The 14,181-nt window shown below is 46.9% G+C and overlaps 1 protein-coding gene across 7 annotated transcripts in view; it reads right to left on the bottom strand.

Moving 5' to 3' along the window:
- IPO11 (importin 11) overlaps positions 1 to 14,181 on the bottom strand; it is a 1,123,558-nt gene that overhangs the window by 852,145 nt on the left and 257,232 nt on the right. The gene's annotated exons all lie outside the window — the stretch shown is intronic.

Raw genomic sequence — 14,181 nt, 5'->3', positions numbered from 1 at the left:
AACTCCCTGGCTCTCTCCTCCGGGAGAAACACCTTTTTCTGAACTGTGTCCAGAATCATCCCTAGGAACAGAAGACGAGTCGTCGGAACCAGCTGCGATTTTGGAATATTGAGAATCCAATCGTGCTGTCGCAACACTACCTGAGATAGTGCTACACCGACCTCCAACTGTTCCCAGGATCTTACCCTTATCAGGAGATCGTCCAAGTAAGGGATAACTAAAACTCCCTTCCTTCGAAGGAGTATCATCATTTCGGCCATTACCTTGGTAAAGACCCGGGGTGCCGTGGACCATCCAAACGGCAGCGTCTGAAACTGATAGTGACAGTTCTGTACCACAAACCTGAGGTACCCTTGGTGAGAAGGGTAAATTTGGACATGAAGGTAAGCATCTTTGATGTCCAGAGACACCATGTAGTCCCCTTCTCTTGAATTTGAACCTCTGTATGTAAGTGTTCAAAGATTTTAGATTTAAAATCGGTCTCACCGAGTCGTCCGACTTCGGTACCACAACAGTGTGGAGTAATACCCCTTTCCCTGTTGCAGGAGGGGTACCTTAATTATCACCTGCTGGGAATACAGCTTGTGAATGGCTTCCAACACTGCCTCCCTGTCTGCTTGTAAAGCCCCAGCGTCATGCTGAGGGCTTGGCAGAGGCGGGAGAGGGCTTCTGTTCCTGGGAACTGGCTGATTTCTGCAGCCGTTTCCCTCTCCCTCTGTCACGGGGCAGAAATGAGGAACCTTTTGCCCACGTGCCCTTATGGGAACGAAAGGACTGCGCCTGATAATACGGCATCTTCTTATGTTGAGAGGTGACCTGGGGTAAAAACGTGGATTTCCCAGCTGTTGCCGTGGCCACCAGGTCTGAAAGACCGACCCCAAATAACTCCTCCCCTTTATAAGGCAATACTTCCATATGCCATTTGGAATCCACATCACCTGACCACTGTCGTGTCATAACCCTCTTCTGGCAGAAATGGACAACGCACTTACTCTTGATGCCAGTCGGCAAATATCCCGCTGTGCATCACCCATATATAGAAATGCATCTTTTAAATGCTCTACAGGCAATAATATACTGTCCCTATCTAGGGTATCAATATTTTCAGTCAGGGAATCCGACCACGCCAACCCAGCACTGCACATCCAGGCTGAGGCGATTGCTGGTCGCAGTATAACACCAGTATGTGTGTAAATACATTTTAGGATACCCTCCTGCTTTCTATCAGCAGGATCCTTAAGGGCGGCCATCTCAGGAGAGGGTAGAGCCCTTGTTTTGACAAGCGTGTGAGCGCTTTATCCCCCCTAGGGGGTGTTTCCCAACGCACCCTAACCTCTGGCGGGAAAGGATATATGCCAATAACTTTTTAGAAATTATCAGTTTTTTTATCGGGGGAAACCCACGCTTCATCACACACCTCATTTAATTTCTCAGATTCAGGAAAACTACAGGTAGTTTTTCCTCACTGAACATAATACCCCTATTGGTGGTACTCGTATTATCAGAAATGTGTAAAACATTTTCCATTGCCTCAATCATGTAACGTGTGGCCCTACTGGAAGTCATATTTGTCTCTTCACCGTCGACACTGGAGTCAGTATCCGTGTCGGCGTCTGTATCTGCCATCTGAGGTAACGGGCGCTTTAGAGCCCCTGACGGCCTATGAGACGTCTGGACAGGCACAAGCTGAGTAGCCGGCTGTCTCATGTCAATCACTGTCTTTTGTAAAGAGCTGACACTGTCATGTAATTCCTTCCAGCAGTTCATCCACTCAGGTGTCGACCCCCTAGGGGGTGACATCCCTATTACAGGCAATTTGCTCCGCCTCCACATCATTTTCCTCCTCATACATGTCGACACAAACGTACCGACACACAGCACACACACAGGGAATGCTCTGATAGAGGACAGGACCCCACTAGCCCTTTGGGGAGACAGAGGGAGAGTTTGCCAGCACACACCAGAGCGCTATATATATACAGGGATAACCTTATATAAGTGTTTTTCCCCTTATAGCTGCTGTATTGTTTATACTGCGCCTAATTAGTGCCCCCCTCTCTTTTTTAACCCTTTCTGTAGTGTAGTGACTGCAGGGGAGAGCCAGGGAGCTTCCCTCCAACGGAGCTGTGAGGGAAAATGGCGCCAGTGTGCTGAGGAGATAGGCTCCGCCCCTTTCTCGGCGGCCTTTTCTCCCGTTTTTCTGTGTAATCTGGCAGGGGTTAAAATTCATCCATATAGCCCTGGGGGCTATATGTGATGTATTTTCGCCAGCCAAGGTGTTTTTATTGCTGCTCAGGGCGCCCCCCCCTAGCGCCCTGCACCCTCAGTGACCGAAGTGTGAAGTGTGCTGAGGAGCAATGGCGCACAGCTGCAGTGCTGTGCGCTACCTTGGTGAAGACAGGATGTCTTCTGCCGCCGATTTTCCGGACCTCTTCTTGCTTCTGGCTCTGTAAGGGGCGCGGCTCTGGGACCGGACTCCATGGCTGGGCCTGTGTTCGATCCCTCTGGAGCTAATGGTGTCCAGTAGCCTAAGAAGCCCAATCCACTCTGCACGCAGGTGAGTTCGCTTCTTCTCCCCTTAGTCCCTCGATGCAGTGAGCCTGTTGTCAGCAGGTCTCACTGAAAATAAAAAACCTAAAACTAAACTTTTCACTAAGCAGCTCAGGAGAGCCCCTAGTGTGCACCCTTCTCGTTCGGGCACAAAAATCTAACTGAGGCTTGGAGGAGGGTCATAGGGGGAGGAGCCAGTGCACACCAGGTAGTCCTAAAGCTTTACTTCTGTGCCCAGTCTCCTGCGGAGCCGCTATTCCCCATGGTCCTTACGGAGTTCCCAGCATTCACTAGGACGTCAGAGAAAGGGAGTTACAGTTCAGTATTACCTTAGGGGCTCGCAGGATTACAATCTCCTGAACATGGTTCACGCAGATAACGCCAGTGCTGTAAATTAGCAAACAACGCATCTTTGTGTTTTTGTTAAAATGTGAAGCTTAAAATGCCTGTTATTCTATGCATAGTATATATTTCATGTGCATACCTCCACAACAGGACACTCCAGGTTTTCTAAGATTTAAAGAAACGTGATCTTGCAGCATTGTATGCCCAGATAGAGGTTTGGCTGAAGAATAATATGGCCAGATAGGGGAGTGGCCTGAGAATAGTATGCCCAGATAGGGGTGTGGTCACAGAATAGTATGGCCAGATAGGGGTGTGGTCACAGAATAGTATGGCCAGATAGGGGTGTGGTTACAGAATAGTATGCCCAGATAGGGGTGTGGTCACAGAATAGTATGGCCAGATAGGGGTGTGGCCACATAATAGTATGGCCAGATATGGGTGCGGCCTGGACAGATCTCGCAACAAATAGATTTTTTGTAAAGTATAACCATCAACCCAGCCAACTTTGAAGTAGCCTGTAAATAGTTAGCTCTGCTTCCATTATTATTCAGGGAACAAACAGAAAAATCTAACTACAAGTAAGTTCCAATTACTTTCCAAAGTTACAGTTACCTATTGGTCGTTGTAACAGTCAGCGTGCCTTCCCACAGCTTCACCCGAATGTACAGGGAAACGTTGTCCCTTAGTATGGCAGAAGAAGGATTTTTCTAAAATCTAGTACCCGAGCTCTCTAAAAGTAAGCCCTATAATTCATTAAATATGTTTACATTTATTCATAAGTTGGCTTTTTGACAGCTAATCACAAATAAGTGATACATCCATGCATGAGGCTAAAAACTGCATTATTGGATACATCAGACATTGCTGGTTACTCAGCTTTTGACCTGCTCTGAGAACACCACATCACTGGAGATCTGACCAGCTCTCACAAAGATTTATTACGGAAAAAAAGAGTAAAAGTACTCAAGTCACAAATTGGCATAAACCGTGCGAGAAGTGGGCAGTATGCCCGCGAAAGACATAACTAGAGTTTACGAGCTGTATATAATATGATGACCACCCTTTCCGTGTAACTGTATGCAAACCTGTCAACATATTCAAGCTAAGGACACAACTAAGGCTGGATACACACCAGAAAAGATGTCGGCAAACCCGCAATTGCGCTGAAGACCAACAAATCCAGGTAACAATTACCACTTACCAATATACACTTACCAATATCAGTCGCTCAATGTGTCATTCCCTGTTATACAAATGAGGAAGGCATTTGAATTTGCCCACCCAGTTGTGATGTCAGCCCCTGCAGCAAGCGTACCGGTGGTCAGCGGACAACCTATACACAAGAGTCAAACGTGCCGATATACTGTAGCTGAAGATATATCGTCCTGTGCCGACGCAATAAGTATGTTTGTATGCACCTGCCAACCCACTAGCGATATAACGGCAGATAAATCGCCCAGTGTGTACCCCGCTTAAAACTCTTCCATCACTAGGAACTGAGCCTTAAAGATCTATTACAAATGGTCAAAATACTCAAACAGATTTTCACATATTCCCTCTTTCAGTTTAAGACATTATAGGACCAAGTACAGAAATTTATGAACTGTGCACAAGAGACAAGTCTGCTTTCCTGGAAAGGCTTCAATGTATCTCTATCATGTATGGAAACGTGGGCAAACCATTAGGAAGAAAACTACTGTCCACCCGCATTGCAGTGCAATAGCTGGAACCCAGGCTGCAGCAGTGCCACACATTCAGTCAACTGTAAAGATATAGGGCCCTCATTCCGAGTTGATCGCAGCAGGAAATTTTTTAGCAGTTGGGCAAAACCATGTGCACTGCAGGGGTGGCAGATATAACATTTGCAGAGAGAGTTAGATTTGGGTGGGTTATTTTGTTTCTGTGCAGGGTAAATACTGACTGCTTTATTTTTACACTGCAATTTAGATTGCAGATTGAACACACCACACCCAAATCTAACTCTCTCTGCACATTTTAAATCTGCCTCCCCTGCACTGCACATGGTTTTGCCCAACTGCTAAAAAAAATCCTGCTGCGATCAACTCGGAATTACCCCCTAAGTGTAGAACACTAAAACTACTGCAAGAGCAGTGGTGCAAAGACAGAGAAGAAATATAGAGAGAAGAAAAGTGTGGAAGAGCCACCACTCACAAAGCATACCTCCAAACATTTAGACATACATAATCAGGATAAAGCTCCACCCCACTGGTCTTACCAAACCAATGCCCATACTCAACCCATTTGGGACAAAACTATGCCCTTTTGAGGTCTGTGACTAAGGACAGTTGAGAGGTATGCAAAAGAACCATCCAAATAATCCTAGGCTGGAGAAGGGTTTAGGGCTTTCACTAGTATCTTTGCTACCTTATTCTTATTAACAGACCTCAGAGGGGCTGATTCAATTGTTTTGGGTGTCTATTCCTCCATTTAAACTAGACTGTTTGGAAGCCCAAACAATTGTCTGATTTCAAGTGCTTTTGGGTACCCATGGATGTCGTGCCCAAACAGACATCTTAGCAGCGTAAAACGGCAAACCTGCCTAAAGTCCTGCTATGGTTGTCCAAACCAAAGTGCCAACTTAGCGCACATTTCTTCTCGCACCTCGGGAGGCTTTGGGAAGAAATGTCACCCCCCGAGGCTTCAGAGCATCTTAACTGAGCAACAACTGAATTGCTCCATTCAGAATTCCCCTAGTCGTAGCCGCGTGGAAAAACAATTGAATTGGCCCCAGAATGTCATATACTTTTTGCATGCAGGGTGAATACTGGCTGCTTTTGCATGTACTAGGATATAGAGAGGAGAAAAAAATCCCCAGTGGTATGCCAATCCCACTCTCCTGGCGCTGTTAATAAACTTTTATATGTAAGAAGATTTTGTTGTATAAATGCAACTAATATAGGTAAACTGCAGCGTATGTTTTGAGACTTGGTTAGGATCTCTAGCATAAACAAAATGCAAAAAATCTAGAAAACATTGCGCTAAAAAGTAAATAAGAATATATGTAAAGATAAATTATATCAATACAACAATAAAAAATAAGAATTTACTTACCAATAATTCTATTTCTCGTAGTCCGTAGTGGATGCTGGGAACTCCGTAAGGACCATGGGGATAGCGGCTCCGCAGGAGACTGGGCACAAAAAGAAAGCTCTAGGACTACCTGGTGTGCACTGGCTCCTCCCCCCATGACCCTCCTCCAAGCCTCAGTTAGGATACTGTGCCCGGACGAGCGTACACAGTAAGGAAGGATTTTGAATCCCGGGTAAGACTCATACCAGCCACACCAATCACACCGTACAACTTGTGATATGAAACCCAGTTAACAGCATGATAACAGAGGAGCCTCTGAAAAGATGGCTCACAACAAGAACCCGATTAGTTAACAATAACTATGTACAAGTATTGCAGACAATCCGCACTTGGGATGGGCGCCCAGCATCCACTACGGACTACGAGAAATAGAATTATCGGTAAGTAAATTCTTATTTTCTCTGACGTCCTAGTGGATGCTGGGAACTCCGTAAGGACCATGGGGATTATACCAAAGCTCCCAAACGGGCGGGAGAGTGCGGATGACTCTGCAGCACCGAATGAGAGAACTCCAGGTCCTCCTCAGCCAGGGTATCAAATTCATAGAATTTTGCAAACGTGTTTGCCCCTGACCAAGTAGCTGCTCGGCAAAGTTTTAAAGCCGAGACCCCTCGGGCAGCCGCCCAAGATGAGCCCACCGTCCTTGTGGAATGGGCTTTTATTGATTTAGGCTGCGGTAATCCTACCGCAGAATGCGCCAGCTGAATAGTGCTACAAATCCAGCGCGCAATAGACTGCTTAGAAGCAGGAGCACCCAGCTTGTTGGGTGCCATCAGGATAAACAGCGAGGCAGTTTTCCTGACTCCAGCCGTCCTGGAAAAATAAAATTTCAGGGCCCTGACTACGTCCAGCAACTTGGAATCCTCCAAGTCCCTAGTAGCCGCAGGCACCACAATAGGTTGGTTCAAGTGAAAACCTGAGACCACCTTCGGAAGAAACTGAGGACGAGTCCTCAACTCTGCCCTATCCATATAGAAAATCAGATAAGGGCTTTTACATGACAAAGCCGCCAATTCTGACACACGCCTGGCCAAGGCCAAGGCCAACAGCATGACCACTTTCCACGCGAGATACTTTAGCTCCATGGTTGTAAGTGGCTCAACCAATGCGACTTTAGGAAATCCAACACCACGTTGAGATCCAAAAAGTGCCACAGGAGGCACAAAAGGAGGCTGAATATGTAGTACTCCTTTAACCAAAGTCTGAACTTCAGGCAGTGAAGCCAGTTCTTTCTGGAAGAAAATCGACAGATCCGAAATCTGGACCTTGATGGACCCCAATTTGAGGCCCAAACGTCACCCCTGCTTGCAGGAAGTGCAGGAATCGACATAGTTGAAATTCCTCCGTCGGGGCCTTCATGGCCTCCCACCAAGCAACACATTTTCGCCAAACGCGGCGATAATGTCTTGCGGTGACATCCTTCCTGGCTATGATCAGGGTAGGGATGACTTCCTTCGGAATACCCTTTTCCTTTAGGATCCGGTGTTCTACCGCTATGCCGTCAAACGCAGCCGCGGTAAGTCTTGGAACAGACAGGGTCCCTGCTGCAGCAGGTCTTGTCTGAGCGGCAGAGGCCAAGGGTCCTCTGCCAGCATCTCTTGAAGTTCTGGGTACCAAGCTCTTCATGGCCAATCCGGAACCCCGAGTATGGTTTTCACTCCTCGCCTTCTTATTATTCTCAGTACCTTGGGTATGAGAGGTAGAGGAGGAGACACATAAACCGACTGGTACACCCACGGTGTCACTAGAGCGTCCCCAGCAATCGCCTGAGGGTCCCTTGACCTGGCGCAATATCTTTTCAACTTCTTGTTGAGGCGGGACGCCATCATGTCCACCCGTGGTCATTCCCAACGGTTTACCCGCATTTGGAAAACTTCTGGATGAAGTCCCCATTCTCCTGGGTGTAGGTCGCCCATCGGAGAATCCTTGTGGCTTCTGCCATCGCCATCCTGCTTCTTGTGCCGCCCTGTCTGTTTACATGGGCGACCGCCGTGATGTCGTCTGATTGGATCAGTACCGGCTGGTTCTGAAGCAGGGGCCTTGCTTGGCTTAGGGCATTGTAAATGGCCCTTAGCTGCAGAATATTTATGTGAAGCGAAATCTCCTTGGAAATTTCTTCCTGTGTGACTGCACCCCAGCCCCGAAGGCTGGCATCCGTGGTCACCAGGACCCAGTCCTGTATTCCGAATCTGCGGCCCTCTAGTAGATGAGCCCTCTGCAGCCACCACAGCAGCGACACCCTGTTTCTTGCTGACAGGGTTATCCGCTGTTGTATCTGTAGATGGGACCCGGACCATTAGTCCCACAGGTCCCACTGGAACGTCCTTGCGTGGAGTCTTCCGAATGGAATTATGCTTCGTACGAAGCTACCATTTTTCCCAGGACTCGTGTGCATTGATGTACCGACACCTGTCCTGGTTTTAGGATGTCTCTGACTAGAGATGACAACTCCTCGGCTTTTTCCACTGGAAGAAACACTCTTTTCTGGTCTGCGTTCAGAAACATTCCCAGGAACAGAAGACGTGTCGTCGGGACCAGCTGTGACTCTGGAATATTGAGAATCCAGTCGTGCTGTTGTAGCACTTCCCGGGAGAGTGCTACCCCCACTACCAACTGTTCTTTGGACCTTGCCTTTATCAGGAGATCGTCCAAGTACGGGATAATAAAAACTTCCTTCTTGCGAAGGAGTATCATCACTTTGGCCATTACCTAGGTAAAGACCTTCGGTGCCGTGGACAACTCCAACGGCCGCGTCTGGAACTGATAGTGACAGTCCTGTACCACATATCTGAGGTACCCCTGGTGAGGAGGGTAAATGGGGACATGCAGGTACGCATCCTTGATGTCCAGGGAGACCCTGTAATCCCCCTCGTCCAGGCTCGTAATAACCGCCCTGAGCGATTCCATCTTGAACTTGAATCTTCTGATATAAAAGTTCAAGTATTTTAATTTCAAGATGGGTCTCACCGAACCGTTTCGGTACCACAACCACTGTGGAATAGTAACCCCTTCCTTGCTGAAGGAGGGGCACCTTGACAATCACTTGTTGTGATTATAGTGTTGAATATCCACCAACACCGTCTCCCTGGCAGAAGGAGGTGCCGGTAAGGCAGATTTTAGGAAACGGCGGGGGGAAGAACGTCTCGAACTCCAGCCTGTACCCCTGAGATACTACTTGAAGGACCCAGGGATCCATGTGAGAGAGCCCACTGTCCGCTGAAATATCTGAGACGGGCCCCCACCGTACCCGGGTCCGCCTGAGCAGCCCCAGCACCATGCTGTGGACCTACCGGACGCAGGGAGGACTTCTGCTCTTGGGAACTAGCTGTGTGTTGCAGCTTTTTCCTCTACCTTTGCCTCTCGGCAGAAAGGATGAGCCTCTAGCCCTCTTGTTTTTCTGGGGCCGAAAGGACTGTACTTGATGATACGGTGCTTTCTTTTGTTGTGGGGTAGCCTGTGGCAAAAAAATCGATTTCCCAGCAGTAGCTGTGGAAACGAGGTCTGAAAAACCATCCCCAAACAGTTTTACCCCCTTATAGGGCAACTTCCATGTGCCGATTCGAGTCGGCATCGCCTGACCATTGCCAAGTCCATAACCCCCGTCTGGCGGCAATGGACCTAGCGCTTATTTTTGATGCCAGCCGGCAAATATCCCTCTGTGCATCACGCATGTATAAGACCACGTCTTTTATATGCTCTATTTTCAGCAAAATATTGTCCATATCCATAGTTATTTTCCGACAGGGAATCTGACCACGCAGCGGGAGCACTGCACATCCATGTCGAAGCAACGGCTGGTCGCAATATAATGCCCTAGTGTGTGACTATATCTTATAGGGTAACCTCCTGCTTTCTATCAGCAGGTTCCTTCAGGGCGGCCGTATCCGGAGACGGTAGTGCCACCTTTTCTGATAAGCGTGTAAGCGCTGTATCTACCCTATGGGGTGTTTCCCCGCGTGACCTATCCTCTGGCGGGAAAGGGTACGCTGCCAAGAACCGTTTTAGAAATTATCAATTTCTTACCGGGGGAAGATCACTCTTCCTCACACACCTCATTTAATTTCTCAGATGCAGGAAAAACTACTAATAGTTTTTTTCTCACCAAACACAATACCCTTTTATGTGGTACCTGGGGTATAATCATGAATGTGTAATACATTTTTCATTGCCTCAATCCTGTAACGGGTGGACCTATTGGGAGGGTACACCAGTCTCATCGATGTCGACACTGGAGTCAGTATCCGTGTCGACATCTGTGTCTGTTATTTGAGGTAGCGGGCGATTTTAGAGCCCCCCATGACATTTGAGACGCTGGAACAGGCACAAGCTGAGTAGCCGGCTGTTCTGTGTCGTCGACCTTTTATGTAAGGAGTTGACACTTTCACGTAATCCTTCCATAAGTTCAACCACACCGGTGTCGACCCCGCAGGGGGTGACAACATATTTACAGGCATTCGCTCCGCCTCCACCTCATTATCCTCCACATACCTGTCGACACAGCCGTACCGACACACAGCACACACACAGGGAATGCTCTGATAGAGGACAGGACCCCAAAAACCCTTTGGGGAGACAGAGGGAGAGTATGCCAGCACACACCAGGGCGCTATATATCACAGGGATAGCACCTATAAAAAAGTGTTTTCCCTTATAGCTGCATATATATTGTATACTGCGCCTAAATTGTGCCCCCCCTCTCTTTTTAACCCTTTCTGTAGTGTATTAACTGCAGGGGAGAGCCAGGGAGCTTCCCTCCAACGGAGCTGTGAGGGAAAAATGGCGCCAGTGTGCTGAAGGAGATAGCTCCGCCCCTTTTTCGCGGACTTTTCTCCCGCATTTTTATGGATTCTGGCAGGGGTTAATGTACATCCATATAGCCCTGGGGGTTATATGTGATGTATTTTTGCCAGCCAAGGTGTTAATATTGCTGCTCAGGGCGCCCCCCCCCCAGCGCCCTGCACCCATCAGTGACCGCAGTGTGAGGTGTGCATGAGGAGCAATGGCGCACAGCTGCAGTGCTGTGCGCTACCTTGATGAAGACTGGTGTCTTCTGCCGCCGATTTTCCGGACCTCTTCTTGCTTCTGGCTCTGTAAGGGGGGCGGCGGCGCGGCTCTGGGACCGGACTCCGAGGCTGGGCCTGTGTTCGATCCCTCTGGAGCTAATGGTGTCCAGTAGCCTAAGAAGCCCAAGCTGGCTGCAAGCAGGCATGTTCGCTTCTTCTCCCCTTAGTCCCTCGATGCAGTGAGCCTGTTGCCAGCAGGTCTCACTGAAAATAAAAGACCTAAAACTAACTTTTATCTAAGAAGCTCAGGAGAGCCCCCTAGATTGCACCCTGCTCGGTCGGGCACAAAAATCTAACTGAGGCTTGGAGGAGGGTCATGGGGGGAGGAGCCAGTGCACACCAGGTAGTCCTAAAGCTTTTTTTTTGTGCCCAGTCTCCTGCGGAGCCGCTATCCCCATGGTTTTTACGAAGTTCCCAGCATCCACTAGGACGTCAGAGAAATTAGGTTTAAAAATATGGCTGTGAAGTTGTCAGAAATGAGGTCGGGAGACTGTTTAGAAACAATAAAATACCTTTTATTTTATACCAAATAATCCACCATGTGGAATGTAAGAATAAAACATATATAAAATTTCTATGAAAGCATCGGATGGTTAATATATGTAAAGCATTCCAAAGTGTATAGATGACTGTTATAACAACTCTAATGAATATGCTACATTGTATTTAAATAGATACTAGAGTGTCCTTTTTAGAGACAATGTGTATCAATAGTTGCAATCCTTTGCACGATCCACACAGGTATAGCTATTGGCTTTAAATGCCGGCGTCCCGGCCACAATAATTAGTTCAAAGTGAACTGGAGGTTTTAGAATTACCGCCTGTAACTTTCACAATTGTGAATGAAGTCGTCCCTCCTTTCCCGGTGGTGAGGCTATCACCGCCCCGGGCGTGATGTGCCGTGTGTCCATAAATGGATAGGAGTCGAGGTACTCACCGATCGCTCCTGCTGAGGTGATAGAGCCGTCTTCCTTCACCCTATGAGCCTGTCTATTACAGCAGTAGAAAGATTTATTAATACCAAAAGAGGCGGAAATAGATTCAGACAACTGTGTATTGGTGAGTCCTCCTGGATATTCAAATTAGAGACTCTTGTACCCAAAGGTTTAAATGAGGCACTCGACTATACGTGTCTTGATGATTGAATATATGCGCTATGTAGAGTCTGGTTTAGATACTGAATAGATATTCTATTTGAAAGAAAATCATAGGTATTTGATTATGACTCTCTATATATATGCGGATATATATATATTCACTAACCCACTTGGGGTAAATTGATAATCCCGAACAGGGGTTAATGAGACAGAGTAAAATATATAGAGTTATAAAAAGAGCTTTGTAATGTCCCTCTCATTATGTGGCTCCTTCATCTCCTTTTTCTCGTATCCCCCTCTCTCCCTTTGGTGCAATAATAATAATAACACCATTAATAGTACATTTTTCCTCTCTAGTAAAACTCTTTTTCTCTTTAGCAAATTGTGCATATTTGTGCATTTCTAGAGAAAAGAAAAATCACTAGAAATAAGTCCTCCTGATAAATGTGCATTTTTATATATACTACATATGACCATGATAAAGAAAACTATATCTTTATTTTATTTTTATTTTTCTCTCTTCTTCCTTTTCTTTCTGATATTTATCTTCTATACAAAAAGAGATTTTTGGCAGCCTATATTATAGGCCCTACACACTTGGCGATTTTTTGAAAGATATGAACGATCTCGTTCATAAATGAACGAGAACTCGTTCATATCTTTCAGTGTGGAGGCTCCAGCGATGAACAATGCGCGGCCCCGCGCTCGTTCATCGCTGGTCTCCCGTCGGCTGTGCATGCAGGCCAATATGGACGATCTCGTCCATATTTGCCTGCACTTCAATGCAGCCGCGTGACGGGGGGAGTGAAGAAACTTCACTCCCCCCGTCACTGCCCCCCCGCCGCCGGGTCGCTCGTCGGCCGTATCCACCGTCGGGCAGCTCGGCGGCGGGTCGGCCAGTGAGTAGAGCCCTTTAGGCTTCAATACCTGATTGCCTGAAATTTCGTTCAGCTGAGATATACTAAAGATATAAGTGCTTCTTGTAAACCCTAATACATAGAGTTCAAGGTTGGTAGACCTTTTTGCTATATGTATTCTATTCCATTAATTTCATTTTTAACATTCATTTTTACAATTACAGGTTGAGTCTCCCTTATCCAAAATGCTTGGGACCAGAGGTATTTTGGATATCGGATTTTTCCGTATTTTGGAATAATTGCATACCATAGTGAGATATCATGGCGATGGGACCTAAATCTAAGCACAGAATGCATTTATGTTTCATATACACCTTATACACAAATCCTGAAGGTCATTTAATACAATATTTTTAATAACTTTGTGTATTAAACAAAGTTTGTGTACATTGAACCATCAAAAAACAAAGGTTCCACCATCTCACTCTCACTCAAAAAAAATCCGTATTTCGGAATATTCCGTATTTTGGAATATTTGGATATGGGATACTCAACCTGTAGTATTATATTCTTATTAGCATCTGGAAATAAATAAAGGATAGATACCTATTTATATGGAAGCTCAGAGATTTGTGTGTGTGTTTTTAAAACCAATCTGTTGCAAACAGCTGTAATTAATTAATTAACTAGCGATCACTGCTAGCTATAAAAGAGGAACATCTTAACTAAATGGCAGTCTTGAGGAAGTCCCAAGGCATTGTGGGACGAAACGCGTTGACGCTACACTGGACATCTAGTAGTGCACTGGTCCACCGGGATAAAACCGACTTGGCTTTTGAAATCATTTACAGAGATCCCGCTGCCGTATTACCATCAGTAAGCACCTTCCTGTATTGCCGCTGGCCATTTACCCGCTCGTCAGCCTGTCTGCTGAATACCATCATGCCACAGTATACTGACAGCAGGATTCTTGCGGGCTGCACTCACGAACCCTCGAAGTACATCACCCGGGGCGGTGACGGCCTCACCACCGGGAGAGGGAAGACGGCTCTATCACCTCAGCGGGAGCGATCGGTGAGTCCCTCGACTCCTATCCATTTACGGACACACGGCACATCACGCCCGGGGCGGTGATAGCCTCACCACCGGGAAAGGAGG

Source organism: Pseudophryne corroboree, chromosome 1, assembly GCF_028390025.1.
Source record: "Pseudophryne corroboree isolate aPseCor3 chromosome 1, aPseCor3.hap2, whole genome shotgun sequence".
NCBI classification, from domain to species: domain Eukaryota; kingdom Metazoa; phylum Chordata; class Amphibia; order Anura; family Myobatrachidae; genus Pseudophryne; species Pseudophryne corroboree.
This window is presented reverse-complemented; position numbering and strand designations above follow the sequence as displayed.